The sequence below is a fragment of the Tenrec ecaudatus genome, chromosome 1 (genome assembly GCF_050624435.1).
Source record: "Tenrec ecaudatus isolate mTenEca1 chromosome 1, mTenEca1.hap1, whole genome shotgun sequence".
In the NCBI taxonomy this organism is placed as follows: Eukaryota; Metazoa; Chordata; class Mammalia; order Afrosoricida; family Tenrecidae; genus Tenrec; species Tenrec ecaudatus.
The window spans coordinates 172,466,843-172,493,260 of NC_134530.1; the positions used below are offsets into that span (position 1 = coordinate 172,466,843).

The 26,418-nt window shown below is 66.8% G+C and overlaps 8 non-coding genes across 8 annotated transcripts; all 8 read left to right on the forward strand.

The window, feature by feature from the left end:
- The first annotated feature begins 4,364 nt into the window (after positions 1–4,364).
- TRNAL-CAG (transfer RNA leucine (anticodon CAG)) lies at positions 4,365–4,447 on the forward strand. The gene has a single exon. It is a non-coding gene; the product is annotated as a tRNA-Leu (tRNA).
- Positions 4,448–5,467: 1,020 nt separating this feature from the next.
- On the forward strand, positions 5,468–5,538 carry TRNAG-GCC (transfer RNA glycine (anticodon GCC)). The gene has a single exon. It is a non-coding gene; the product is annotated as a tRNA-Gly (tRNA).
- Positions 5,539–10,779: 5,241 nt separating this feature from the next.
- TRNAL-CAG (transfer RNA leucine (anticodon CAG)) lies at positions 10,780–10,862 on the forward strand. Its single transcript has one exon. It is a non-coding gene; the product is annotated as a tRNA-Leu (tRNA).
- A 1,020-nt stretch (positions 10,863–11,882) lies between these two features.
- Positions 11,883–11,953, forward strand: TRNAG-GCC (transfer RNA glycine (anticodon GCC)). Its single transcript has one exon. It is a non-coding gene; the product is annotated as a tRNA-Gly (tRNA).
- Positions 11,954–17,177: 5,224 nt separating this feature from the next.
- TRNAL-CAG (transfer RNA leucine (anticodon CAG)) lies at positions 17,178–17,260 on the forward strand. The gene has a single exon. It is a non-coding gene; the product is annotated as a tRNA-Leu (tRNA).
- Positions 17,261–18,280: 1,020 nt separating this feature from the next.
- Positions 18,281–18,351, forward strand: TRNAG-GCC (transfer RNA glycine (anticodon GCC)). The gene has a single exon. It is a non-coding gene; the product is annotated as a tRNA-Gly (tRNA).
- Positions 18,352–23,587: 5,236 nt separating this feature from the next.
- TRNAL-CAG (transfer RNA leucine (anticodon CAG)) lies at positions 23,588–23,670 on the forward strand. Its single transcript has one exon. It is a non-coding gene; the product is annotated as a tRNA-Leu (tRNA).
- Positions 23,671–24,690: 1,020 nt separating this feature from the next.
- TRNAG-GCC (transfer RNA glycine (anticodon GCC)) lies at positions 24,691–24,761 on the forward strand. The gene has a single exon. It is a non-coding gene; the product is annotated as a tRNA-Gly (tRNA).
- The last annotated feature ends 1,657 nt before the right edge of the window (positions 24,762–26,418 follow it).

The following is a 26,418-nucleotide window of genomic DNA, read 5'->3' on the forward strand; positions in this document are numbered from 1 at the left end:
TCCCCTCTCCTCCCCTTCCCTTCCCTTCCCATCCCATCAATCTCCGCCACTGTTTCTGCCTTTGCTCCCGCGCCTCTCTAGCTCACTGAATCTCACTCTCATTCTTGATGCCCCTTGGGCTCCCTTGCCCTCCATCTGCCCCCCACTGGTTCACCTGAGCTACTTGCCCAGTGACACGCCCTGGTTGCCAGCTTGACTGGGGTTGGTAGTGGTGGGAGTAGTCTAAGTAGGGCGGCGGTGGGGGTGCGGGGTGGGGGGGATTTGGGGCTGTTTGAGAGGTACCAGAGAGTATGTGGGACTGGGGAGTGGGACAGAAAGGCACAGGAGAGACACGACCGGGCTGTGGTCCTTTCTCGAGGCTTAGTCTTGAGGGCCCACCTTAAGCCGACAGGTTTGCCATCTACTTTGCAGCCTGTGACCGGCTAACTCGCACCTCTCTCAAATAAATACCGAGCCCGGCCCCCCATGCGTTTCTAGATGCTCTCCTCGCCCCCACCCCTCCGACACCCTCTCTGCAATCCTCCCCACCCCTACCCCACCGTGCCCCGATGAACCCACGGCCTCCACAGAGCCAGTGTGCCAGTGGTGCGCAAAAACAATTCTGTTAGCCCTTGCTGTCTTCGCGGCTGCTGTGCCTCCCTGGTCTCCTTCTCTCACCCCACTCCCCACCCCCCAGCACTCAACCAGCACCCTTGCCCTCCTGGCCCTTGTCACAAGCCCATGGCACAAGCCAAGAGCACGACAGAACAGCACCCCCACCCACTGGCACCCTCTGGTCCCACCAAGACGATGGAGGGCACTGACTGCAGGGCAGATGGTGCGCTTGTGTGCCCCACCGCCACCAGGCCGCCCGCACCCCAAGGCGAGTCTGCACGCCCTTCAATGTGTGTGTGTGTGTGTGTGTGTGTGTGTGTGTGTGTGTGCTTCTCAGGATCTGAGCCCTGCCCGCCTCCCGAGAGAGCCCTCCTGCCCAGGAAACCCCCTGAGGTGCAGGGCCGCTCTTCCATTCCAGGGGCCGCGGGCTCTCAGAATCCACTCCACCGCACTGGCCTTCCAAAACCTCTGTCTCTGAACCCGGGGAATGGCCATGCAAAGCCCCGGTGCCCTGGGCTCTGATCCCCATGCCCACCCTCAGGGGAGGATGCACTTTGGAGACGTGTGTGACGTCAATGAGCCAGTCAGGCAGCAGGAAACGTGTGGTTCGGCTGGCCCCTGGCAGGAGCTTTGCCCGCTGTGAAGCTTGCCCCAGCATGCTACCCTGTCTGTCAGACCGCAGGGTTCTGCACTCGCAAAAGGCTGTAGGGATCCCTTGGACCTCAGGTGTATTTTCACACAAGTAGACACAGATGGGACAACAGAGACACAGAGGTAGGTCTGTGGGTGAGATCGCCGCCCCCAACCCCCCCCTAAACCCTTCCCCCCCCTCAGCCCCCTCCGCCCCATCACGGCCCCAACCCCCTTCGGGAAATGGGATTGCCAAAGGAAACCACCTTGGAGCAACCATGAGACTGTCTCTACAGAGCTGGCTACAGGCGTTGGGACCGCACGGTGGCAGTGTGTTCGGACTCGTGCCAGGATCCCCAGTTAGACAGGAATGGGAGAAACACGTCGTCCTTCCGCTGAGTAAGGCCGAGGGACAGTCTGGAGGAGGGCAAGAAGGGTGCTCTGGGCAACGTTCTCTCTAGGTGGACAGCTGTGTGGGCAGTGCTCAGGGGATGTGGTGAGAATGATGAGGAAAGGTGAGTGCTGGCACCCTCTCCCACCCAACAGTCCCCGGCTCCCTGACACCCCTCCCCAAGCCACCTGTAGACCAGTGTCCCCAGACACCTGCTTCCTCTCCTTGCACGCCCCACACTCGCGACCTACATACACCCTGTCTGCCACTCACGGATCAAATTCCCCATCATCCTTCTTTTGTCCCCAAATCCCAAAACCTCCCGCCACCACCACCACCACCACCACCACCACCACCACCACCACCACCACCACCACCACCACCACCACCGCTGCCACCGCAGCAGCCAACACTTCCCCACCCACACCCCCAAGCGCTCAAAAGCTAACTCACTCACTCACTCACTCACTCACTCACTCACACCCTCCCCAGCCTTCCACCATCCTTCCTCCCAACTGGCGGCGTCCACGCGTCCCAGGTGGGCCACCTTGGGCTCCTGAATCTTTCTCCCTCGCTAGTGTTGTCCTGCTGGCACAAGCGCTGGCAGTGATCGTCGAGGGAACGCGCAGGGAGGTCAGCCTGGCGCGTGGTGTTGAGGGCTGAGCGGGCGGATCCTGAGAGCATAGGCACCGGGGCCGGGGACCGTAGCAGGTGCGCACGTGCGTGGCCTTGCCGGCGGCAGGGCCCGTGAAGTGGCTCAAGGTAGCCAGCGTTGGCGAGAGTAAAAGAGTGGTAGGTTGAGCGAGTGGCAAGTGTGTGTGGGGGCAGCGCCAGGCAGAAGAAAAGCTTCCCTGACCGGGAATCGAACCCGGGCCGCGGCGGTGAGAGCGCCGAATCCTAACCACTAGACCACCAGGGAACGTGGGAGCGCCTGTCCCGTCCATGCCACCTGCACTCGGAGCCCGCGCACCCATGGGCGCCCTGGCCAGCGGCCTCCCCGCCACGAGAGCACGGTGCCCTCTCCGACTTGGAGGCAGCTCCCCCAAAACACTGCGCGCCCGCCGCCTTCCCACGCAACTGGCGCGGGCAGAGCCACAGACCCAAGCTGCTCCCACACGCAACGCACTCACACCTGGCACGGAGGCCCCTGGGCTTCCCCGCAAAAGGTCGACCTACTGCGTTGGCCGGGAATCGAACCCGGGTCAACTGCTTGGAAGGCAGCTATGCTCACCACTATACCACCAACGCGGCACAGCCCGGGCTCCACCAACACCACGGCCAGCAGGCTCCCCGCCGCCAGCGGCAGCTGCTACTACCGCCGTCGCTACCGCCGCTCGCGCCTCGGCAGCCGCCGCCCGGCGCAGCCCTGTCCTTCCTGGACGCCAGGCGCCGTGCCACCCGCAGCGGCCGCTCGGGCCAGCCAAGCCCCGCTGCTCGCTCTCGCGGACCTAGCGCGCGCCCGGCCCCGGCCCCGGCCCCGGCCGCGGCCGCTGGGGGCGCCCGACCGGGCTCTCGCTGCCGCGACGCCGCAGCCCCGCGCACCCCCGCACCCGAGGCGCCCGACACCCCGACTTGGAGCGCCGGGTTTCTCCAAGGCCCTCCCTGCCTTCGGCGTCGGCTCGCGCCAGTTCCGCGGGCCTCAGCCAGGGCACAGGCGGCACTCAGGAGCAGCAGGAGGGTGATGCCCACCAGGGGGATCCCCCTACCTGCCCTGGCACCTGCGTGTGGGACTCCCTGCGAGGCCCGCGGCCAGCCTGAGCCGGATGGAGGCAGACACAGCTTTGGGACGGGCCGCTGGCCAGGCGCTTCGGACGCCAGAGAAAGAAGGCTGCTGTGGCGGGCGGGCGCGCGACTGGGCACCAGGAAGAAGGGCAGGGGAGCTGCGGCCGGAGGGTGGGCAGGCCAGGCGGGCGGCTTGGCAAGAACGGCTGGCGGGCGCCGGCCACTGGGCCTGCCTGAGAGCGGGGACCGGGTGGGCTGGTGGGTGGCCGTGGCAGAGTCCCAAAAAAAGGGACTGTGCCTCCCCGTCGGGGAATCGAACCCCGGTCTCCCGCGTGACAGGCGGGGATACTCACCACTATACTAACGAGGACGGCGGCTGCCGTCTGGGTGCCAGACCTCTCTCCGGCCGCCACCGCCACCGCCACCGCCACCGCCACCGCCGACGCCCACCCAGACGCCGTCGCTGCGCCCCCACGCCCAACACTGCTCCTCCCCCTTGGCCCACTGGCTCGCCGCGCAGAGTCCTCAACCCGCACCTCGCCCCGCACCAGCCCGACCCGCTTGCGACGCTCGCCGCGAGACACAGCCTCTCGTGCCGACTGGCGCCCGCCTCAACCCGCTGCCTGGGGCCTCCAGGGCGAGCGCCAGTGCCAGCGCGCGCGCCCGCCCGCCCGTCGCTCCGGCAGAGAGGCCCGGCGGCCCCCACTCCCGCGCGCAGGCCACAGGTGGCAGCCAGAGGAGGAGGACCAGTTTGGAGCGCAAGCCCAGCTGAGCGAGGAGAGTGCCTCGGTGCAGGATGCCGCGTCGGGGGCGGGCCCCAGCAGCCCGTCAACCCAAAGGCAGCGCACCTGGAGGCGCTGGGCCCGGGCTCAAGCACGTCGCCTGCTCCGCTGGCCACGTTCTGGCTCAGCTCCAGTGCTGGCGCCCCAGCCCAGCTTCCTTGGTGCCGCCACTCGGGCCGCCCAGGAGCGGCACCCGTGTGGGCCCCCTGGCCGAGCCAGGCGGCCGTGGGCGCTTGGGGCGAGCCGTCAGGATGGCCGAGCGGTCTAAGGCGCTGCGTTCAGGTCGCAGTCTCCCCTGGAGGCGTGGGTTCGAATCCCACTCCTGACACAGCAGCCTTTTTGGCAACAACAAACAGCCTGGACCCACCCGCCGCACACACACCCCTCTCCGGGCCGGCAGGCCACTGGCGCTCCTTGCGCCTCTCCAGCCGCCAGCGCCGGCCACGGGCGGGTCTCGCCGCCCCATCTGCACAGCGCTGACAGATGTGCTCCTACTGCAGCTCCCGCACACCTTCAATCCTCTGGCTTGGACAACCACAGGCCCCTCCAGGACCCCAGCCCCACCCCCACCCCCGCGGGCGCCACACGCCACCTTCAGCCGGGGAGCCTCAGCCGGGGATCCTTAGCAAGGGTCCACGCAGAGCGCTCGGCCCCGCAGCGCTCGCCACCCGATCCCACGGGATCGCACAGCCCCAGTGCGCGCGTGGGCCGGACCTCACTCGCCCGGCTCACGCGCGGGCTGGGGCCTTTCTTCTGCCGACGTGCCGCCTCGGGAAGCGACGGGCACAGGGGCATCGGCGCGGCCACCACCCGTTCCCTCCCCCTCCCGGCCCCCAGCGAAGTGGGTCGGTCGCTGTTGGGGGCGGGGGGGTCACTGCTGGGACCGCCGCGGGAACCTTGGCCGCGCTGCTTGGGCTCCGCCAGCGAGCCGGCGAGCGGCAGCGCGCGCGCACGGGACCCGTCTTCTTGCGACTCTGGGCGTCCTCCCAACGTCTGCCTGCCACAAGACTGCCCTTCGGTCTCGCTAGGTCGGGACCCTGCGCATGCCTGGGCTCCAAGCTCCAGGGCCGCCTGTACCCCGGCGCACCACTGGCTGTCGCCTGCACTGCTACTCAAGGGGAGTGGGGGTCCCAACGCCACGTCCCCACGCCATGTCGCGCCCACTCTCCCTCCCACTGCCAGCTCCGCTCCCGCTCCCACCACCACTCGCACCCGCGCCCAAGAACTCGCCCGGTAGGCCAGTCGGGCAGTGAGCAGTGTCTGGCGCTCCTCCACCAGTGGCAGCGGGGCGGCCGGGAGGAGGCAGGCCCACAGGCTGCAGCTGGCAGACTGTCGAGGAGGTAGCAGCGCATGGGTGGTTCAGTGGTAGAATTCTCGCCTGCCACGCGGGAGGCCCGGGTTCGATTCCCGGCCCATGCAGCCCACGGTCCCCTTTTGGTCCTGCCACATCAAAGGCTCACGGAGGGCTGCTCTGACCTCAGCTCTGCTCAGCTCTGACAAGCCCACACCCAGTCTCGCTTACCCCCTTCTCTTGGCTGCCGCTGCCCGCTGCCCGCTGCCCGCTGCCCACGACGCCCGCCTCTGCAGAGACCAAGGACCCAAAGGCCCTACCAGCGCACCCCTCGCCAGCACGCTCCACCCGCCGCCATCCCTGCCGCGCCCCACCTCCAACCACCCTTCTTTCTGCCCAGCCTCCCCGTTTCCTTTCTGGTCTTCAGGATCCCACACAACCTTCACCTCACGTTTCCCTTCAGTCCCAGACAGCATGCTAAAACACTCTGAAGCAGCGGCCCTTCAGGGCTCGACACCCTTCCCATCTCCGCGGCGCAATCCTGCTCACACTGCAAAAAACGACCCCATCCTTCCCAGGAAGGCCCACGCACGCACTCAAACTCCACAGAGAGATTCGGTCCTTTGGGCTACATGCTGATCACGGTCCCTCTCCCACCACAGACCAAGGACAGTCCCTATTGCAGAGGCACTCTGCCACACCTAGCCACCACCTCTTCTTCAATCTGCCCATTGCCATAGTGCCTGGGTCCCCTCGCCTGACTTTGGGTGGACGGTCTGTGGGGTCATTTGTTCACACGTGAGTGGAGGGCTGAAGGAGGAGAGGGGTGGGGGAGGCTATTTCAACCTGCACGGAGTCTGCCCAAGGCCCACCCGCCCCCACGCCCGACGCCCATCCATCCCAAGCACCCGCCTCACACGCTACTCCAGCCAGTTGAGTGTGTGCTACCCCTTGCCTGCCCTTTCCTCATATTTTCTCCCTCCCCTGCCCTCCCCTCCCCTCCCCTCCCCTCTCCTCCCCTTCCCTTCCCTTCCCATCCCATCAATCTCCGCCACTGTTTCTGCCTTTGCTCCCGCGCCTCTCTAGCTCACTGAATCTCACTCTCATTCTTGATGCCCCTTGGGCTCCCTTGCCCTCCATCTGCCCCCCACTGGTTCACCTGAGCTACTTGCCCAGTGACACGCCCTGGTTGCCAGCTTGACTGGGGTTGGTAGTGGTGGGAGTAGTCTAAGTAGGGCGGCGGTGGGGGTGCGGGGTGGGGGGGATTTGGGGCTGTTTGAGAGGTACCAGAGAGTATGTGGGACTGGGGAGTGGGACAGAAAGGCACAGGAGAGACACGACCGGGCTGTGGTCCTTTCTCGAGGCTTAGTCTTGAGGGCCCACCTTAAGCCGACAGGTTTGCCATCTACTTTGCAGCCTGTGACCGGCTAACTCGCACCTCTCTCAAATAAATACCGAGCCCGGCCACCCATGCGTTTCTAGATGCTCTCCTCGCCCCCACCCCTCCGACACCCTCTCTGCAATCCTCCCCACCCCTACCCCACCGTGCCCCGATGAACCCACGGCCTCCACAGAGCCAGTGTGCCAGTGGTGCGCAAGAACAATTCTGTTAGCCCTTGCTGTCTTCGCGGCTGCTGTGCCTCCCTGGTCTCCTTCTCTCACCCCACTCCCCACCCCCCAGCACTCAACCAGCACCCTTGCCCTCCTGGCCCTTGTCACAAGCCCATGGCACAAGCCAAGAGCACGACAGAACAGCACCCCCACCCACTGGCACCCTCTGGTCCCACCAAGACGATGGAGGGCACTGACTGCAGGGCAGATGGTGCGCTTGTGTGCCCCACCGCCACCAGGCCGCCCGCACCCCAAGGCGAGTCTGCACGCCCTTCAATGTGTGTGTGTGTGTGTGTGTGTGTGTGTGTGTGTGTGTGCTTCTCAGGATCTGAGCCCTGCCCGCCTCCCGAGAGAGCCCTCCTGCCCAGGAAACCCCCTGAGGTGCAGGGCCGCTCTTCCATTCCAGGGGCCGCGGGCTCTCAGAATCCACTCCACCGCACTGGCCTTCCAAAACCTCTGTCTCTGAACCCGGGGAATGGCCATGCAAAGCCCCGGTGCCCTGGGCTCTGATCCCCATGCCCACCCTCAGGGGAGGATGCACTTTGGAGACGTGTGTGACGTCAATGAGCCAGTCAGGCAGCAGGAAACGTGTGGTTCGGCTGGCCCCTGGCAGGAGCTTTGCCCGCTGTGAAGCTTGCCCCAGCATGCTACCCTGTCTGTCAGACCGCAGGGTTCTGCACTCGCAAAAGGCTGTAGGGATCCCTTGGACCTCAGGTGTATTTTCACACAAGTAGACACAGATGGGACAACAGAGACACAGAGGTAGGTCTGTGGGTGAGATCGCCGCCCCCAACCCCCCCCTAAACCCTTCCCCCCCCTCAGCCCCCTCCGCCCCATCACGGCCCCAACCCCCTTCGGGAAATGGGATTGCCAAAGGAAACCACCTTGGAGCAACCATGAGACTGTCTCTACAGAGCTGGCTACAGGCGTTGGGACCGCACGGTGGCAGTGTGTTCGGACTCGTGCCAGGATCCCCAGTTAGACAGGAATGGGAGAAACACGTCGTCCTTCCGCTGAGTAAGGCCGAGGGACAGTCTGGAGGAGGGCAAGAAGGGTGCTCTGGGCAACGTTCTCTCTAGGTGGACAGCTGTGTGGGCAGTGCTCAGGGGATGTGGTGAGAATGATGAGGAAAGGTGAGTGCTGGCACCCTCTCCCACCCAACAGTCCCCGGCTCCCTGACACCCCTCCCCAAGCCACCTGTAGACCAGTGTCCCCAGACACCTGCTTCCTCTCCTTGCACGCCCCACACTCGCGACCTACATACACCCTGTCTGCCACTCACGGATCAAATTCCCCATCATCCTTCTTTTGTCCCCAAATCCCAAAACCTCCCGCCACCACCACCACCACCACCACCACCACCACCACCACCACCACCACCACCACCACCACCACCACCGCTGCCACCGCAGCAGCCAACACTTCCCCACCCACACCCCCAAGCGCTCAAAAGCTAACTCACTCACTCACTCACTCACTCACTCACTCACACCCTCCCCAGCCTTCCACCATCCTTCCTCCCAACTGGCGGCGTCCACGCGTCCCAGGTGGGCCACCTTGGGCTCCTGAATCTTTCTCCCTCGCTAGTGTTGTCCTGCTGGCACAAGCGCTGGCAGTGATCGTCGAGGGAACGCGCAGGGAGGTCAGCCTGGCGCGTGGTGTTGAGGGCTGAGCGGGCGGATCCTGAGAGCATAGGCACCGGGGCCGGGGACCGTAGCAGGTGCGCACGTGCGTGGCCTTGCCGGCGGCAGGGCCCGTGAAGTGGCTCAAGGTAGCCAGCGTTGGCGAGAGTAAAAGAGTGGTAGGTTGAGCGAGTGGCAAGTGTGTGTGGGGGCAGCGCCAGGCAGAAGAAAAGCTTCCCTGACCGGGAATCGAACCCGGGCCGCGGCGGTGAGAGCGCCGAATCCTAACCACTAGACCACCAGGGAACGTGGGAGCGCCTGTCCCGTCCATGCCACCTGCACTCGGAGCCCGCGCACCCATGGGCGCCCTGGCCAGCGGCCTCCCCGCCACGAGAGCACGGTGCCCTCTCCGACTTGGAGGCAGCTCCCCCAAAACACTGCGCGCCCGCCGCCTTCCCACGCAACTGGCGCGGGCAGAGCCACAGACCCAAGCTGCTCCCACACGCAACGCACTCACACCTGGCACGGAGGCCCCTGGGCTTCCCCGCAAAAGGTCGACCTACTGCGTTGGCCGGGAATCGAACCCGGGTCAACTGCTTGGAAGGCAGCTATGCTCACCACTATACCACCAACGCGGCACAGCCCGGGCTCCACCAACACCACGGCCAGCAGGCTCCCCGCCGCCAGCGGCAGCTGCTACTACCGCCGTCGCTACCGCCGCTCGCGCCTCGGCAGCCGCCGCCCGGCGCAGCCCTGTCCTTCCTGGACGCCAGGCGCCGTGCCACCCGCAGCGGCCGCTCGGGCCAGCCAAGCCCCGCTGCTCGCTCTCGCGGACCTAGCGCGCGCCCGGCCCCGGCCCCGGCCCCGGCCGCGGCCGCTGGGGGCGCCCGACCGGGCTCTCGCTGCCGCGACGCCGCAGCCCCGCGCACCCCCGCACCCGAGGCGCCCGACACCCCGACTTGGAGCGCCGGGTTTCTCCAAGGCCCTCCCTGCCTTCGGCGTCGGCTCGCGCCAGTTCCGCGGGCCTCAGCCAGGGCACAGGCGGCACTCAGGAGCAGCAGGAGGGTGATGCCCACCAGGGGGATCCCCCTACCTGCCCTGGCACCTGCGTGTGGGACTCCCTGCGAGGCCCGCGGCCAGCCTGAGCCGGATGGAGGCAGACACAGCTTTGGGACGGGCCGCTGGCCAGGCGCTTCGGACGCCAGAGAAAGAAGGCTGCTGTGGCGGGCGGGCGCGCGACTGGGCACCAGGAAGAAGGGCAGGGGAGCTGCGGCCGGAGGGTGGGCAGGCCAGGCGGGCGGCTTGGCAAGAACGGCTGGCGGGCGCCGGCCACTGGGCCTGCCTGAGAGCGGGGACCGGGTGGGCTGGTGGGTGGCCGTGGCAGAGTCCCAAAAAAAGGGACTGTGCCTCCCCGTCGGGGAATCGAACCCCGGTCTCCCGCGTGACAGGCGGGGATACTCACCACTATACTAACGAGGACGGCGGCTGCCGTCTGGGTGCCAGACCTCTCTCCGGCCGCCACCGCCACCGCCACCGCCACCGCCACCGCCGACGCCCACCCAGACGCCGTCGCTGCGCCCCCACGCCCAACACTGCTCCTCCCCCTTGGCCCACTGGCTCGCCGCGCAGAGTCCTCAACCCGCACCTCGCCCCGCACCAGCCCGACCCGCTTGCGACGCTCGCCGCGAGACACAGCCTCTCGTGCCGACTGGCGCCCGCCTCAACCCGCTGCCTGGGGCCTCCAGGGCGAGCGCCAGTGCCAGCGCGCGCGCCCGCCCGCCCGTCGCTCCGGCAGAGAGGCCCGGCGGCCCCCACTCCCGCGCGCAGGCCACAGGTGGCAGCCAGAGGAGGAGGACCAGTTTGGAGCGCAAGCCCAGCTGAGCGAGGAGAGTGCCTCGGTGCAGGATGCGGCGTCGGGGGCGGGCCCCAGCAGCCCGTCAACCCAAAGGCAGCGCACCTGGAGGCGCTGGGCCCGGGCTCAAGCACGTCGCCTGCTCCGCTGGCCACGTTCTGGCTCAGCTCCAGTGCTGGCGCCCCAGCCCAGCTTCCTTGGTGCCGCCACTCGGGCCGCCCAGGAGCGGCACCCGTGTGGGCCCCCTGGCCGAGCCAGGCGGCCGTGGGCGCTTGGGGCGAGCCGTCAGGATGGCCGAGCGGTCTAAGGCGCTGCGTTCAGGTCGCAGTCTCCCCTGGAGGCGTGGGTTCGAATCCCACTCCTGACACAGCAGCCTTTTTGGCAACAACAAACAGCCTGGACCCACCCGCCGCACACACACCCCTCTCCGGGCCGGCAGGCCACTGGCGCTCCTTGCGCCTCTCCAGCCGCCAGCGCCGGCCACGGGCGGGTCTCGCCGCCCCATCTGCACAGCGCTGACAGATGTGCTCCTACTGCAGCTCCCGCACACCTTCAATCCTCTGGCTTGGACAACCACAGGCCCCTCCAGGACCCCAGCCCCACCCCCACCCCCGCGGGCGCCACACGCCACCTTCAGCCGGGGAGCCTCAGCCGGGGATCCTTAGCAAGGGTCCACGCAGAGCGCTCGGCCCCGCAGCGCTCGCCACCCGATCCCACGGGATCGCACAGCCCCAGTGCGCGCGTGGGCCGGACCTCACTCGCCCGGCTCACGCGCGGGCTGGGGCCTTTCTTCTGCCGACGTGCCGCCTCGGGAAGCGACGGGCACAGGGGCATCGGCGCGGCCACCACCCGTTCCCTCCCCCTCCCGGCCCCCAGCGAAGTGGGTCGGTCGCTGTTGGGGGCGGGGGGGTCACTGCTGGGACCGCCGCGGGAACCTTGGCCGCGCTGCTTGGGCTCCGCCAGCGAGCCGGCGAGCGGCAGCGCGCGCGCACGGGACCCGTCTTCTTGCGACTCTGGGCGTCCTCCCAACGTCTGCCTGCCACAAGACTGCCCTTCGGTCTCGCTAGGTCGGGACCCTGCGCATGCCTGGGCTCCAAGCTCCAGGGCCGCCTGTACCCCGGCGCACCACTGGCTGTCGCCTGCACTGCTACTCAAGGGGAGTGGGGGTCCCAACGCCACGTCCCCACGCCATGTCGCGCCCACTCTCCCTCCCACTGCCAGCTCCGCTCCCGCTCCCACCACCACTCGCACCCGCGCCCAAGAACTCGCCCGGTAGGCCAGTCGGGCAGTGAGCAGTGTCTGGCGCTCCTCCACCAGTGGCAGCGGGGCGGCCGGGAGGAGGCAGGCCCACAGGCTGCAGCTGGCAGACTGTCGAGGAGGTAGCAGCGCATGGGTGGTTCAGTGGTAGAATTCTCGCCTGCCACGCGGGAGGCCCGGGTTCGATTCCCGGCCCATGCAGCCCACGGTCCCCTTTTGGTCCTGCCACATCAAAGGCTCACGGAGGGCTGCTCTGACCTCAGCTCTGCTCAGCTCTGACAAGCCCACACCCAGTCTCGCTTACCCCCTTCTCTTGGCTGCCGCTGCCCGCTGCCCACGACGCCCGCCTCTGCAGAGACCAAGGACCCAAAGGCCCTACCAGCGCACCCCTCGCCAGCACGCTCCACCCGCCGCCATCCCTGCCGCGCCCCACCTCCAACCACCCTTCTTTCTGCCCAGCCTCCCCGTTTCCTTTCTGGTCTTCAGGATCCCACACAACCTTCACCTCACGTTTCCCTTCAGTCCCAGACAGCATGCTAAAACACTCTGAAGCAGCGGCCCTTCAGGGCTCGACACCCTTCCCATCTCCGCGGCGCAATCCTGCTCACACTGCAAAAAACGACCCCATCCTTCCCAGGAAGGCCCACGCACGCACTCAAACTCCACAGAGAGATTCGGTCCTTTGGGCTACATGCTGATCACGGTCCCTCTCCCACCACAGACCAAGGACAGTCCCTATTGCAGAGGCACTCTGCCACACCTAGCCACCACCTCTTCTTCAATCTGCCCATTGCCATAGTGCCTGGGTCCCCTCGCCTGACTTTGGGTGGACGGTCTGTGGGGTCATTTGTTCACACGTGAGTGGAGGGCTGAAGGAGGAGAGGGGTGGGGGAGGCTATTTCAACCTGCACGGAGTCTGCCCAAGGCCCACCCGCCCCCACGCCCGACGCCCATCCATCCCAAGCACCCGCCTCACACGCTACTCCAGCCAGTTGAGTGTGTGCTACCCCTTGCCTGCCCTTTCCTCATATTTTCTCCCTCCCCTGCCCTCCCCTCCCCTCCCCTCCCCTCTCCTCCCCTTCCCTTCCCTTCCCATCCCATCAATCTCCGCCACTGTTTCTGCCTTTGCTCCCGCGCCTCTCTAGCTCACTGAATCTCACTCTCATTCTTGATGCCCCTTGGGCTCCCTTGCCCTCCATCTGCCCCCCACTGGTTCACCTGAGCTACTTGCCCAGTGACACGCCCTGGTTGCCAGCTTGACTGGGGTTGGTAGTGGTGGGAGTAGTCTAAGTAGGGCGGCGGTGGGGGTGCGGGGTGGGGGGGATTTGGGGCTGTTTGAGAGGTACCAGAGAGTATGTGGGACTGGGGAGTGGGACAGAAAGGCACAGGAGAGACACGACCGGGCTGTGGTCCTTTCTCGAGGCTTAGTCTTGAGGGCCCACCTTAAGCCGACAGGTTTGCCATCTACTTTGCAGCCTGTGACCGGCTAACTCGCACCTCTCTCAAATAAATACCGAGCCCGGCCCCCCATGCGTTTCTAGATGCTCTCCTCGCCCCCACCCCTCCGACACCCTCTCTGCAATCCTCCCCACCCCTACCCCACCGTGCCCCGATGAACCCACGGCCTCCACAGAGCCAGTGTGCCAGTGGTGCGCAAAAACAATTCTGTTAGCCCTTGCTGTCTTCGCGGCTGCTGTGCCTCCCTGGTCTCCTTCTCTCACCCCACTCCCCACCCCCCAGCACTCAACCAGCACCCTTGCCCTCCTGGCCCTTGTCACAAGCCCATGGCACAAGCCAAGAGCACGACAGAACAGCACCCCCACCCACTGGCACCCTCTGGTCCCACCAAGACGATGGAGGGCACTGACTGCAGGGCAGATGGTGCGCTTGTGTGCCCCACCGCCACCAGGCCGCCCGCACCCCAAGGCGAGTCTGCACGCCCTTCAATGTGTGTGTGTGTGTGTGTGTGTGTGTGTGTGTGCTTCTCAGGATCTGAGCCCTGCCCGCCTCCCGAGAGAGCCCTCCTGCCCAGGAAACCCCATGAGGTGCAGGGCCGCTCTCCCATTCCAGGGGCCACGGGCTCTCAGAATCCACTCCACCGCACTGGCCTTCCAAAACCTCTGTCTCTGAACCCGGGGAATGGCCATGCAAAGCCCCCGTGCCCTGGGTTCTGATCCCCATGCCCACCCTCAGGGGAGGATGCACTTTGGAGACGTGTGTGACGTCAATGAGCCAGTCAGGCAGCAGGAAACGCGTGGTTCGGCAGGAGCTTTGCCCGCTGTGAAGCTTGCCCCAGCATGCTACCCTGTCTGTCAGACCGCAGGGTTCTGCACTCGCAAAAGGCTGTAGGGATCCCTTGGACCTCAGGTGTATTTTCACACAAGTAGACACAGATGGGACAACAGAGACACAGAGGTAGGTCTGTGGGTGAGATCGCCGCCCCACCCCCCCCTAAACCCTTCCCCCCCCTCAGCCCCCTCCGCCCCATCACGGCCCCAACCCCCTTCGGGAAATGGGATTGCCAAAGGAAACCACCTTGGAGCAACCATGAGACTGTCTCTACAGAGCTGGCTACAGGCGTTGGGACCGCACGGTGGCAGTGTGTTCGGACTCGTGCCAGGATCCCCAGTTAGACAGGAATGGGAGAAACACGTCGTCCTTCCGCTGAGTAAGGCCGAGGGACAGTCTGGAGGAGGGCAAGAAGGGTGCTCTGGGCAACGTTCTCTCTAGGTGGACAGCTGTGTGGGCAGTGCTCAGGGGATGTGGTGAGAATGATGAGGAAAGGTGAGTGCTGGCACCCTCTCCCACCCAACAGTCCCCGGCTCCCTGACACCCCTCCCCAAGCCACCTGTAGACCAGTGTCCCCAGACACCTGCTTCCTCTCCTTGCACGCCCCACAATCGCGACCTACATACACCCTGTCTGCCACTCACGGATCAAATTCCCCATCATCCTTCTTTTGTCCCCAAATCCCAAAACCTCCCGCCACCACCACCACCACCACCACCACCACCACCACCACCACCACCACCACCACCACCACCACCACCACCACCACCACCGCTGCCACCGCAGCAGCCAACACTTCCCCACCCACACCCCCAAGCGCTCAAAAGCTAACTCACTCACTCACTCACTCACTCACTCACTCACTCACACCCTCCCCAGCCTTCCACCATCCTTCCTCCCAACTGGCGGCGTCCACGCGTCCCAGGTGGGCCACCTTGGGCTCCTGAATCTTTCTCCCTCGCTAGCGTTGTCCTGCTGGCGCAAGCGCTGGCAGTGATCGTCGAGGGAACGCGCAGGGAGGTCAGCCTGGCGCGTGGTGTTGAGGGCTGAGCGGGCAGATCCTGAGAGCATAGGCACCGGGGCCGGGGACCGTAGCAGGTGCGCACGTGCGTGGCCTTGCCGGCGGCAGGGCCCGTGAAGTGGCTCAAGGTAGCCAGCGTTGGCGAGAGTAAAAGAGTGGTAGGTTGAGCGAGTGGCAAGTGTGTGTGGGGGCAGCGCCAGGCAGAAGAAAAGCTTCCCTGACCGGGAATCGAACCCGGGCCGCGGCGGTGAGAGCGCCGAATCCTAACCACTAGACCACCAGGGAACGTGGGAGCGCCTGTCCCGTCCATGCCACCTGCACTCGGAGCCCGCGCACCCATGGGCGCCCTGGCCAGCGGCCTCCCCGCCACGAGAGCACGGTGCCCTCTCCGACTTGGAGGCAGCTCCCCCAAAACACTGCGCGCCCGCCGCCTTCCCACGCAACTGGCGCGGGCAGAGCCACAGACCCAAGCTGCTCCCACACGCAACGCACTCACACCTGGCACGGAGGCCCCTGGGCTTCCCCGCAAAAGGTCGACCTACTGCGTTGGCCGGGAATCGAACCCGGGTCAACTGCTTGGAAGGCAGCTATGCTCACCACTATACCACCAACGCGGCACAGCCCGGGCTCCACCAACACCACGGCCAGCAGGCTCCCCGCCGCCAGCGGCAGCTGCTACTACCGCCGTCGCTACCGCCGCTCGCGCCTCGGCAGCCGCCGCCCGGCGCAGCCCTGTCCTTCCTGGACGCCAGGCGCCGTGCCACCCGCAGCGGCCGCTCGGGCCAGCCAAGCCCCGCTGCTCGCTCTCGCGGACCTAGCGCGCGCCCGGCCCCGGCCCCGGCCCCGGCCGCGGCCGCTGGGGGCGCCTGACCGGGCTCTCGCTGCCGCGACGCCGCAGCCCCGCGCACCCCCGCACCCGAGGCGCCCGACACCCCGACTTGGAGCGCCGGGTTTCTCCAAGGCCCTCCCTGCCTTCGGCGTCGGCTCGCGCCAGTTCCGCGGGCCTCAGCCAGGGCACAGGCGGCACTCAGGAGCAGCAGGAGGGTGATGCCCACCAGGGGGATCCCCCTACCTGCCCTGGCACCTGCGTGTGGGACTCCCTGCGAGGCCCGCGGCCAGCCTGAGCCGGATGGAGGCAGACACAGCTTTGGGACGGGCCGCTGGCCAGGCGCTTCGGACGCCAGAGAAAGAAGGCTGCTGTGGCGGGCGGGCGCGCGACTGGGCACCAGGAAGAAGGGCAGGGGAGCTGCGGCCGGAGGGTGGGCAGGCCAGGCGGGCGGCTTGGCAAGAACGGCTGGCGGGCGCCGGCCACTGGGCCTGCCTGAGAGCGGGGACCGGGTGGGCTGGTGGGTGGCCGTGGCAGAGTCCCAAAAAAAGGGACTGTGCCTCCCCGTCGGGGAATCGAACCCCGGTCTCCCGCGTGACAGGCGGGGATACTCACCACTATACTAACGAGGACGGCGGCTGCCGTCTGGGTGCCAGACCTCTCTCCGGCCGCCACCGCCACCGCCACCGCCACCGCCACCGCCGACGCCCACCCAGACGCCGTCGCTGCGCCCCCACGCCCAACACTGCTCCTCCCCCTTGGCCCACTGGCTCGCCGCGCAGAGTCCTCAACCCGCACCTCGCCCCGCACCAGCCCGACCCGCTTGCGACGCTCGCCGCGAGACACAGCCTCTCGTGCCGACTGGCGCCCGCCTCAACCCGCTGCCTGGGGCCTCCAGGGCGAGCGCCAGTGCCAGCGCGCGCGCCCGCCCGCCCGTCGCTCCGGCAGAGAGGCCCGGCGGCCCCCACTCCCGCGCGCAGGCCACAGGTGGCAGCCAGAGGAGGAGGACCAGTTTGGAGCGCAAGCCCAGCTGAGCGAGGAGAGTGCCTCGGTGCAGGATGCGGCGTCGGGGGCGGGCCCCAGCAGCCCGTCAACCCAAAGGCAGCGCACCTGGAGGCGCTGGGCCCGGGCTCAAGCACGTCGCCTGCTCCGCTGGCCACGTTCTGGCTCAGCTCCAGTGCTGGCGCCCCAGCCCAGCTTCCTTGGTGCCGCCACTCGGGCCGCCCAGGAGCGGCACCCGTGTGGGCCCCCTGGCCGAGCCAGGCGGCCGTGGGCGCTTGGGGCGAGCCGTCAGGATGGCCGAGCGGTCTAAGGCGCTGCGTTCAGGTCGCAGTCTCCCCTGGAGGCGTGGGTTCGAATCCCACTCCTGACACAGCAGCCTTTTTGGCAACAACAAACAGCCTGGACCCACCCGCCGCACACACACCCCTCTCCGAGCCGGCAGGCCACTGGCGCTCCTTGCGCCTCTCCAGCCGCCAGCGCCGGCCACGGGCGGGTCTCGCCGCCCCATCTGCACAGCGCTGACAGATGTGCTCCTACTGCAGCTCCCGCACACCTTCAATCCTCTGGCTTGGACAACCACAGGCCCCTCCAGGACCCCAGCCCCACCCCCACCCCCGCGGGCGCCACACGCCACCTTCAGCCGGGGAGCCTCAGCCGGGGATCCTTAGCAAGGGTCCACGCAGAGCGCTCGGCCCCGCAGCGCTCGCCACCCGATCCCACGGGATCGCACAGCCCCAGTGCGCGCGTGGGCCGGACCTCACTCGCCCGGCTCACGCGCGGGCTGGGGCCTTTCTTCTGCCGACGTGCCGCCTCGGGAAGCGACGGGCACAGGGGCATCGGCGCGGCCACCACCCGTTCCCTCCCCCTCCCGGCCCCCAGCGAAGTGGGTCGGTCGCTGTTGGGGGCGGGGGGGTCACTGCTGGGACCGCCGCGGGAACCTTGGCCGCGCTGCTTGGGCTCCGCCAGCGAGCCGGCGAGCGGCAGCGCGCGCGCACGGGACCCGTCTTCTTGCGACTCTGGGCGTCCTCCCAACGTCTGCCTGCCACAAGACTGCCCTTCGGTCTCGCTAGGTCGGGACCCTGCGCATGCCTGGGCTCCAAGCTCCAGGGCCGCCTGTACCCCGGCGCACCACTGGCTGTCGCCTGCACTGCTACTCAAGGGGAGTGGGGGTCCCAACGCCACGTCCCCACGCCATGTCGCGCCCACTCTCCCTCCCACTGCCAGCTCCGCTCCCGCTCCCACCACCACTCGCACCCGCGCCCAAGAACTCGCCCGGTAGGCCAGTCGGGCAGTGAGCAGTGTCTGGCGCTCCTCCACCAGTGGCAGCGGGGCGGCCGGGAGGAGGCAGGCCCACAGGCTGCAGCTGGCAGACTGTCGAGGAGGTAGCAGCGCATGGGTGGTTCAGTGGTAGAATTCTCGCCTGCCACGCGGGAGGCCCGGGTTCGATTCCCGGCCCATGCAGCCCACGGTCCCCTTTTGGTCCTGCCACATCAAAGGCTCACGGAGGGCTGCTCTGACCTCAGCTCTGCTCAGCTCTGACAAGCCCACACCCAGTCTCGCTTACCCCCTTCTCTTGGCTGCCGCTGCCCGCTGCCCACGACGCCCGCCTCTGCAGAGACCAAGGACCCAAAGGCCCTACCAGCGCACCCCTCGCCAGCACGCTCCACCCGCCGCCATCCCTGCCGCGCCCCACCTCCAACCACCCTTCTTTCTGCCCAGCCTCCCCGTTTCCTTTCTGGTCTTCAGGATCCCACACAACCTTCACCTCACGTTTCCCTTCAGTCCCAGACAGCATGCTAAAACACTCTGAAGCAGCGGCCCTTCAGGGCTCGACACCCTTCCCATCTCCGCGGCGCAATCCTGCTCACACTGCAAAAAACGACCCCATCCTTCCCAGGAAGGCCCACGCACGCACTCAAACTCCACAGAGAGATTCGGTCCTTTGGGCTACATGCTGATCACGGTCCCTCTCCCACCACAGACCAAGGACAGTCCCTATTGCAGAGGCACTCTGCCACACCTAGCCACCACCTCTTCTTCAATCTGCCCATTGCCATAGTGCCTGGGTCCCCTCGCCTGACTTTGGGTGGACGGTCTGTGGGGTCATTTGTTCACACGTGAGTGGAGGGCTGAAGGAGGAGAGGGGTGGGGGAGGCTATTTCAACCTGCACGGAGTCTGCCCAAGGCCCACCCGCCCCCACGCCCGACGCCCATCCATCCCAAGCACCCGCCTCACACGCTACTCCAGCCAGTTGAGTGTGTGCTACCCCTTGCCTGCCCTTTCCTCATATTTTCTCCCTCCCCTGCCCTCCCCTCCCCTCCCCTCCCCTCTCCTCCCCTTCCCTTCCCTTCCCATCCCATCAATCTCCGCCACTGTTTCTGCCTTTGCTCCCGCGCCTCTCTAGCTCACTGAATCTCACTCTCATTCTTGATGCCCCTTGGGCTCCCTTGCCCTCCATCTGCCCCCCACTGGTTCACCTGAGCTACTTGCCCAGTGACACGCCCTGGTTGCCAGCTTGACTGGGGTTGGTAGTGGTGGGAGTAGTCTAAGTAGGGCGGCGGTGGGGGTGCGGGGTGGGGGGGATTTGGGGCTGTTTGAGAGGTACCAGAGAGTATGTGGGACTGGGGAGTGGGACAGAAAGGCACAGGAGAGACACGACCGGGCTGTGGTCCTTTCTCGAGGCTTAGTCTTGAGGGCCCACCTTAAGCCGACAGGTTTGCCATCTACTTTGCAGCCTGTGACCGGCTAACTCGCACCTCTCTCAAATAAATACCGAGCCCGGCCCCCCATGCGTTTCTAGATGCTCTCCTCGCCCCCACCCCTCCGACACCCTCTCTGCAATCCTCCCCACCCCTACCCCACCGTGCCCCGATGAACCCACGGCCTCCACAGAGCCAGTGTGCCAGTGGTGCGCAAAAACAATTCTGTTAGCCCTTGCTGTCTTCGCGGCTGCTGTGCCTCCCTGGTCTCCTTCTCTCACCCCACTCCCCACCCCCCAGCACTCAACCAGCACCCTTGCCCTCCTGGCCCTTGTCACAAGCCCATGGCACAAGCCAAGAGCACGACAGAACAGCACCCCCACCCACTGGCACCCTCTGGTCCCACCAAGACGATGGAGGGCACTGACTGCAGGGCAGATGGTGCGCTTGTGTGCCCCACCGCCACCAGGCCGCCCGCACCCCAAGGCGAGTCTGCACGCCCTTCAATGTGTGTGTGTGTGTGTGTGTGTGTGTGTGTGTGCTTCTCAGGATCTGAGCCCTGCCCGCCTCCCGAGAGAGCCCTCCTGCCCAGGAAACCCCATGAGGTGCAGGGCCGCTCTCCCATTCCAGGGGCCACGGGCTCTCAGAATCCACTCCACCGCACTGGCCTTCCAAAACCTCTGTCTCTGAACCCGGGGAATGGCCATGCAAAGCCCCCGTGCCCTGGGTTCTGATCCCCATGCCCACCCTCAGGGGAGGATGCACTTTGGAGACGTGTGTGACGTCAATGAGCCAGTCAGGCAGCAGGAAACGCGTGGTTCGGCAGGAGCTTTGCCCGCTGTGAAGCTTGCCCCAGCATGCTACCCTGTCTGTCAGACCGCAGGGTTCTGCACTCGCAAAAGGCTGTAGGGATCCCTTGGACCTCAGGTGTATTTTCACACAAGTAGACACAGATGGGACAACAGAGACACAGAGGTAGGTCTGTGGGTGAGATCGCCGCCCCACCCCCCCCTAAACCCTTCCCCCCCCTCAGCCCCCTCCGCCCCATCACGGCCCCAACCCCCTTCGGGAAATGGGATTGCCAAAGGAAACCACCTTGGAGCAACCATGAGACTGTCTCTACAGAGCTGGCTACAGGCGTTGGGACCGCACGGTGGCAGTGTGTTCGGACTCGTGCCAGGATCCCCAGTTAGACAGGAATGGGAGAAACACGTCGTCCTTCCGCTGAGTAAGGCCGAGGGACAGTCTGGAGGAGGGCAAGAAGGGTGCTCTGGGCAACGTTCTCTCTAGGTGGACAGCTGTGTGGGCAGTGCTCAGGGGATGTGGTGAGAATGATGAGGAAAGGTGAGTGCTGGCACCCTCTCCCACCCAACAGTCCCCGGCTCCCTGACACCCCTCCCCAAGCCACCTGTAGACCAGTGTCCCCAGACACCTGCTTCCTCTCCTTGCACGCCCCACAATCGCGACCTACATACACCCTGTCTGCCACTCACGGATCAAATTCCCCATCATCCTTCTTTTGTCCCCAAATCCCAAAACCTCCCGCCACCACCACCACCACCACCACCACCACCACCACCACCACCACCACCACCACCACCACCACCACCACCACCACCACCACCACCGCTGCCACCGCAGCAGCCAACACTTCCCCACCCACACCCCCAAGCGCTCAAAAGCTAACTCACTCACTCACTCACTCACTCACTCACTCACTCACACCCTCCCCAGCCTTCCACCATCCTTCCTCCCAACTGGCGGCGTCCACGCGTCCCAGGTGGGCCACCTTGGGCTCCTGAATCTTTCTCCCTCGCTAGCGTTGTCCTGCTGGCGCAAGCGCTGGCAGTGATCGTCGAGGGAACGCGCAGGGAGGTCAGCCTGGCGCGTGGTGTTGAGGGCTGAGCGGGCAGATCCTGAGAGCATAGGCACCGGGGCCGGGGACCGTAGCAGGTGCGCACGTGCGTGGCCTTGCCGGCGGCAGGGCCCGTGAAGTGGCTCAAGGTAGCCAGCGTTGGCGAGAGTAAAAGAGTGGTAGGTTGAGCGAGTGGCAAGTGTGTGTGGGGGCAGCGCCAGGCAGAAGAAAAGCTTCCCTGACCGGGAATCGAACCCGGGCCGCGGCGGTGAGAGCGCCGAATCCTAACCACTAGACCACCAGGGAACGTGGGAGCGCCTGTCCCGTCCATGCCACCTGCACTCGGAGCCCGCGCACCCATGGGCGCCCTGGCCAGCGGCCTCCCCGCCACGAGAGCACGGTGCCCTCTCCGACTTGGAGGCAGCTCCCCCAAAACACTGCGCGCCCGCCGCCTTCCCACGCAACTGGCGCGGGCAGAGCCACAGACCCAAGCTGCTCCCACACGCAACGCACTCACACCTGGCACGGAGGCCCCTGGGCTTCCCCGCAAAAGGTCGACCTACTGCGTTGGCCGGGAATCGAACCCGGGTCAACTGCTTGGAAGGCAGCTATGCTCACCACTATACCACCAACGCGGCACAGCCCGGGCTCCACCAACACCACGGCCAGCAGGCTCCCCGCCGCCAGCGGCAGCTGCTACTACCGCCGTCGCTACCGCCGCTCGCGCCTCGGCAGCCGCCGCCCGGCGCAGCCCTGTCCTTCCTGGACGCCAGGCGCCGTGCCACCCGCAGCGGCCGCTCGGGCCAGCCAAGCCCCGCTGCTCGCTCTCGCGGACCTAGCGCGCGCCCGGCCCCGGCCCCGGCCCCGGCCGCGGCCGCTGGGGGCGCCTGACCGGGCTCTCGCTGCCGCGACGCCGCAGCCCCGCGCACCCCCGCACCCGAGGCGCCCGACACCCCGACTTGGAGCGCCGGGTTTCTCCAAGGCCCTCCCTGCCTTCGGCGTCGGCTCGCGCCAGTTCCGCGGGCCTCAGCCAGGGCACAGGCGGCACTCAGGAGCAGCAGGAGGGTGATGCCCACCAGGGGGATCCCCCTACCTGCCCTGGCACCTGCGTGTGGGACTCCCTGCGAGGCCCGCGGCCAGCCTGAGCCGGATGGAGGCAGACACAGCTTTGGGACGGGCCGCTGGCCAGGCGCTTCGGACGCCAGAGAAAGAAGGCTGCTGTGGCGGGCGGGCGCGCGACTGGGCACCAGGAAGAAGGGCAGGGGAGCTGCGGCCGGAGGGTGGGCAGGCCAGGCGGGCGGCTTGGCAAGAACGGCTGGCGGGCGCCGGCCACTGGGCCTGCCTGAGAGCGGGGACCGGGTGGGCTGGTGGGTGGCCGTGGCAGAGTCCCAAAAAAAGGGACTGTGCCTCCCCGTCGGGGAATCGAACCCCGGTCTCCCGCGTGACAGGCGGGGATACTCACCACTATACTAACGAGGACGGCGGCTGCCGTCTGGGTGCCAGACCTCTCTCCGGCCGCCACCGCCACCGCCACCGCCACCGCCACCGCCACCGCCGACGCCCACCCAGACGCCGTCGCTGCGCCCCCACGCCCAACACTGCTCCTCCCCCTTGGCCCACTGGCTCGCCGCGCAGAGTCCTCAACCCGCACCTCGCCCCGCACCAGCCCGACCCGCTTGCGACGCTCGCCGCGAGACACAGCCTCTCGTGCCGACTGGCGCCCGCCTCAACCCGCTGCCTGGGGCCTCCAGGGCGAGCGCCAGTGCCAGCGCGCGCGCCCGCCCGCCCGTCGCTCCGGCAGAGAGGCCCGGCGGCCCCCACTCCCGCGCGCAGGCCACAGGTGGCAGCCAGAGGAGGAGGACCAGTTTGGAGCGCAAGCCCAGCTGAGCGAGGAGAGTGCCTCGGTGCAGGATGCGGCGTCGGGGGCGGGCCCCAGCAGCCCGTCAACCCAAAGGCAGCGCACCTGGAGGCGCTGGGCCCGGGCTCAAGCACGTCGCCTGCTCCGCTGGCCACGTTCTGGCTCAGCTCCAGTGCTGGCGCCCCAGCCCAGCTTCCTTGGTGCCGCCACTCGGGCCGCCCAGGAGCGGCACCCGTGTGGGCCCCCTGGCCGAGCCAGGCGGCCGTGGGCGCTTGGGGCGAGCCGTCAGGATGGCCGAGCGGTCTAAGGCGCTGCGTTCAGGTCGCAGTCTCCCCTGGAGGCGTGGGTTCGAATCCCACTCCTGACACAGCAGCCTTTTTGGCAACAACAAACAGCCTGGACCCACCCGCCGCACACACACCCCTCTCCGAGCCGGCAGGCCACTGGCGCTCCTTGCGCCTCTCCAGCCGCCAGCGCCGGCCACGGGCGGGTCTCGCCGCCCCATCTGCACAGCGCTGACAGATGTGCTCCTACTGCAGCTCCCGCACACCTTCAATCCTCTGGCTTGGACAACCACAGGCCCCTCCAGGACCCCAGCCCCACCCCCACCCCCGCGGGCGCCACACGCCACCTTCAGCCGGGGAGCCTCAGCCGGGGATCCTTAGCAAGGGTCCACGCAGAGCGCTCGGCCCCGCAGCGCTCGCCACCCGATCCCACGGGATCGCACAGCCCCAGTGCGCGCGTGGGCCGGACCTCACTCGCCCGGCTCACGCGCGGGCTGGGGCCTTTCTTCTGCCGACGTGCCGCCTCGGGAAGCGACGGGCACAGGGGCATCGGCGCGGCCACCACCCGTTCCCTCCCCCTCCCGGCCCCCAGCGAAGTGGGTCGGTCGCTGTTGGGGGCGGGGGGGTCACTGCTGGGACCGCCGCGGGAACCTTGGCCGCGCTGCTTGGGCTCCGCCAGCGAGCCGGCGAGCGGCAGCGCGCGCGCACGGGACCCGTCTTCTTGCGACTCTGGGCGTCCTCCCAACGTCTGCCTGCCACAAGACTGCCCTTCGGTCTCGCTAGGTCGGGACCCTGCGCATGCCTGGGCTCCAAGCTCCAGGGCCGCCTGTACCCCGGCGCACCACTGGCTGTCGCCTGCACTGCTACTCAAGGGGAGTGGGGGTCCCAACGCCACGTCCCCACGCCATGTCGCGCCCACTCTCCCTCCCACTGCCAGCTCCGCTCCCGCTCCCACCACCACTCGCACCCGCGCCCAAGAACTCGCCCGGTAGGCCAGTCGGGCAGTGAGCAGTGTCTGGCGCTCCTCCACCAGTGGCAGCGGGGCGGCCGGGAGGAGGCAGGCCCACAGGCTGCAGCTGGCAGACTGTCGAGGAGGTAGCAGCGCATGGGTGGTTCAGTGGTAGAATTCTCGCCTGCCACGCGGGAGGCCCGGGTTCGATTCCCGGCCCATGCAGCCCACGGTCCCCTTTTGGTCCTGCCACATCAAAGGCTCACGGAGGGCTGCTCTGACCTCAGCTCTGCTCAGCTCTGACAAGCCCACACCCAGTCTCGCTTACCCCCTTCTCTTGGCTGCCGCTGCCCGCTGCCCACGACGCCCGCCTCTGCAGAGACCAAGGACCCAAAGGCCCTACCAGCGCACCCCTCGCCAGCACGCTCCACCCGCCGCCATCCCTGCCGCGCCCCACCTCCAACCACCCTTCTTTCTGCCCAGCCTCCCCGTTTCCTTTCTGGTCTTCAGGATCCCACACAACCTTCACCTCACGTTTCCCTTCAGTCCCAGACAGCATGCTAAAACACTCTGAAGCAGCGGCCCTTCAGGGCTCGACACCCTTCCCATCTCCGCGGCGCAATCCTGCTCACACTGCAAAAAACGACCCCATCCTTCACAGGAAGGCCCACGCACGCACTCAAACTCCACAGAGAGATTCGGTCCTTTGGGCTACATGCTGATCACGGTCCCTCTCCCACCACAGACCAAGGACAGTCCCTATTGCAGAGGCACTCTGCCACACCTAGCCACCACCTCTTCTTCAATCTGCCCATTGCCATAGTGCCTGGGTCCCCTCGCCTGACTTTGGGTGGACGGTCTGTGGGGTCATTTGTTCACACGTGAGTGGAGGGCTGAAGGAGGAGAGGGGTGGGGGAGGCTATTTCAACCTGCACGGAGTCTGCCCAAGGCCCACCCGCCCCCACGCCCGACGCCCATCCATCCCAAGCACCCGCCTCACACGCTACTCCAGCCAGTTGAGTGTGTGCTACCCCTTGCCTGCCCTTTCCTCATATTTTCTCCCTCCCCTGCCCTCCCCTCCCCTCCCCTCCCCTCTCCTCCCCTTCCCTTCCCTTCCCATCCCATCAATCTCCGCCACTGTTTCTGCCTTTGCTCCCGCGCCTCTCTAGCTCACTGAATCTCACTCTCATTCTTGATGCCCCTTGGGCTCCCTTGCCCTCCATCTGCCCCCCACTGGTTCACCTGAGCTACTTGCCCAGTGACACGCCCTGGTTGCCAGCTTGACTGGGGTTGGTAGTGGTGGGAGTAGTCTAAGTAGGGCGGCGGTGGGGGTGCGGGGTGGGGGGGATTTGGGGCTGTTTGAGAGGTACCAGAGAGTATGTGGGACTGGGGAGTGGGACAGAAAGGCACAGGAGAGACACGACCGGGCTGTGGTCCTTTCTCGAGGCTTAGTCTTGAGGGCCCACCTTAAGCCGACAGGTTTGCCATCTACTTTGCAGCCTGTGACCGGCTAACTCGCACCTCTCTCAAATAAATACCGAGCCCGGCCCCCCATGCGTTTCTAGATGCTCTCCTCGCCCCCACCCCTCCGACACCCTCTCTGCAATCCTCCCCACCCCTACCCCACCGTGCCCCGATGAACCCACGGCCTCCACAGAGCCAGTGTGCCAGTGGTGCGCAAAAACAATTCTGTTAGCCCTTGCTGTCTTCGCGGCTGCTGTGCCTCCCTGGTCTCCTTCTCTCACCCCACTCCCCACCCCCCAGCACTCAACCAGCACCCTTGCCCTCCTGGCCCTTGTCACAAGCCCATGGCACAAGCCAAGAGCACGACAGAACAGCACCCCCACCCACTGGCACCCTCTGGTCCCACCAAGACGATGGA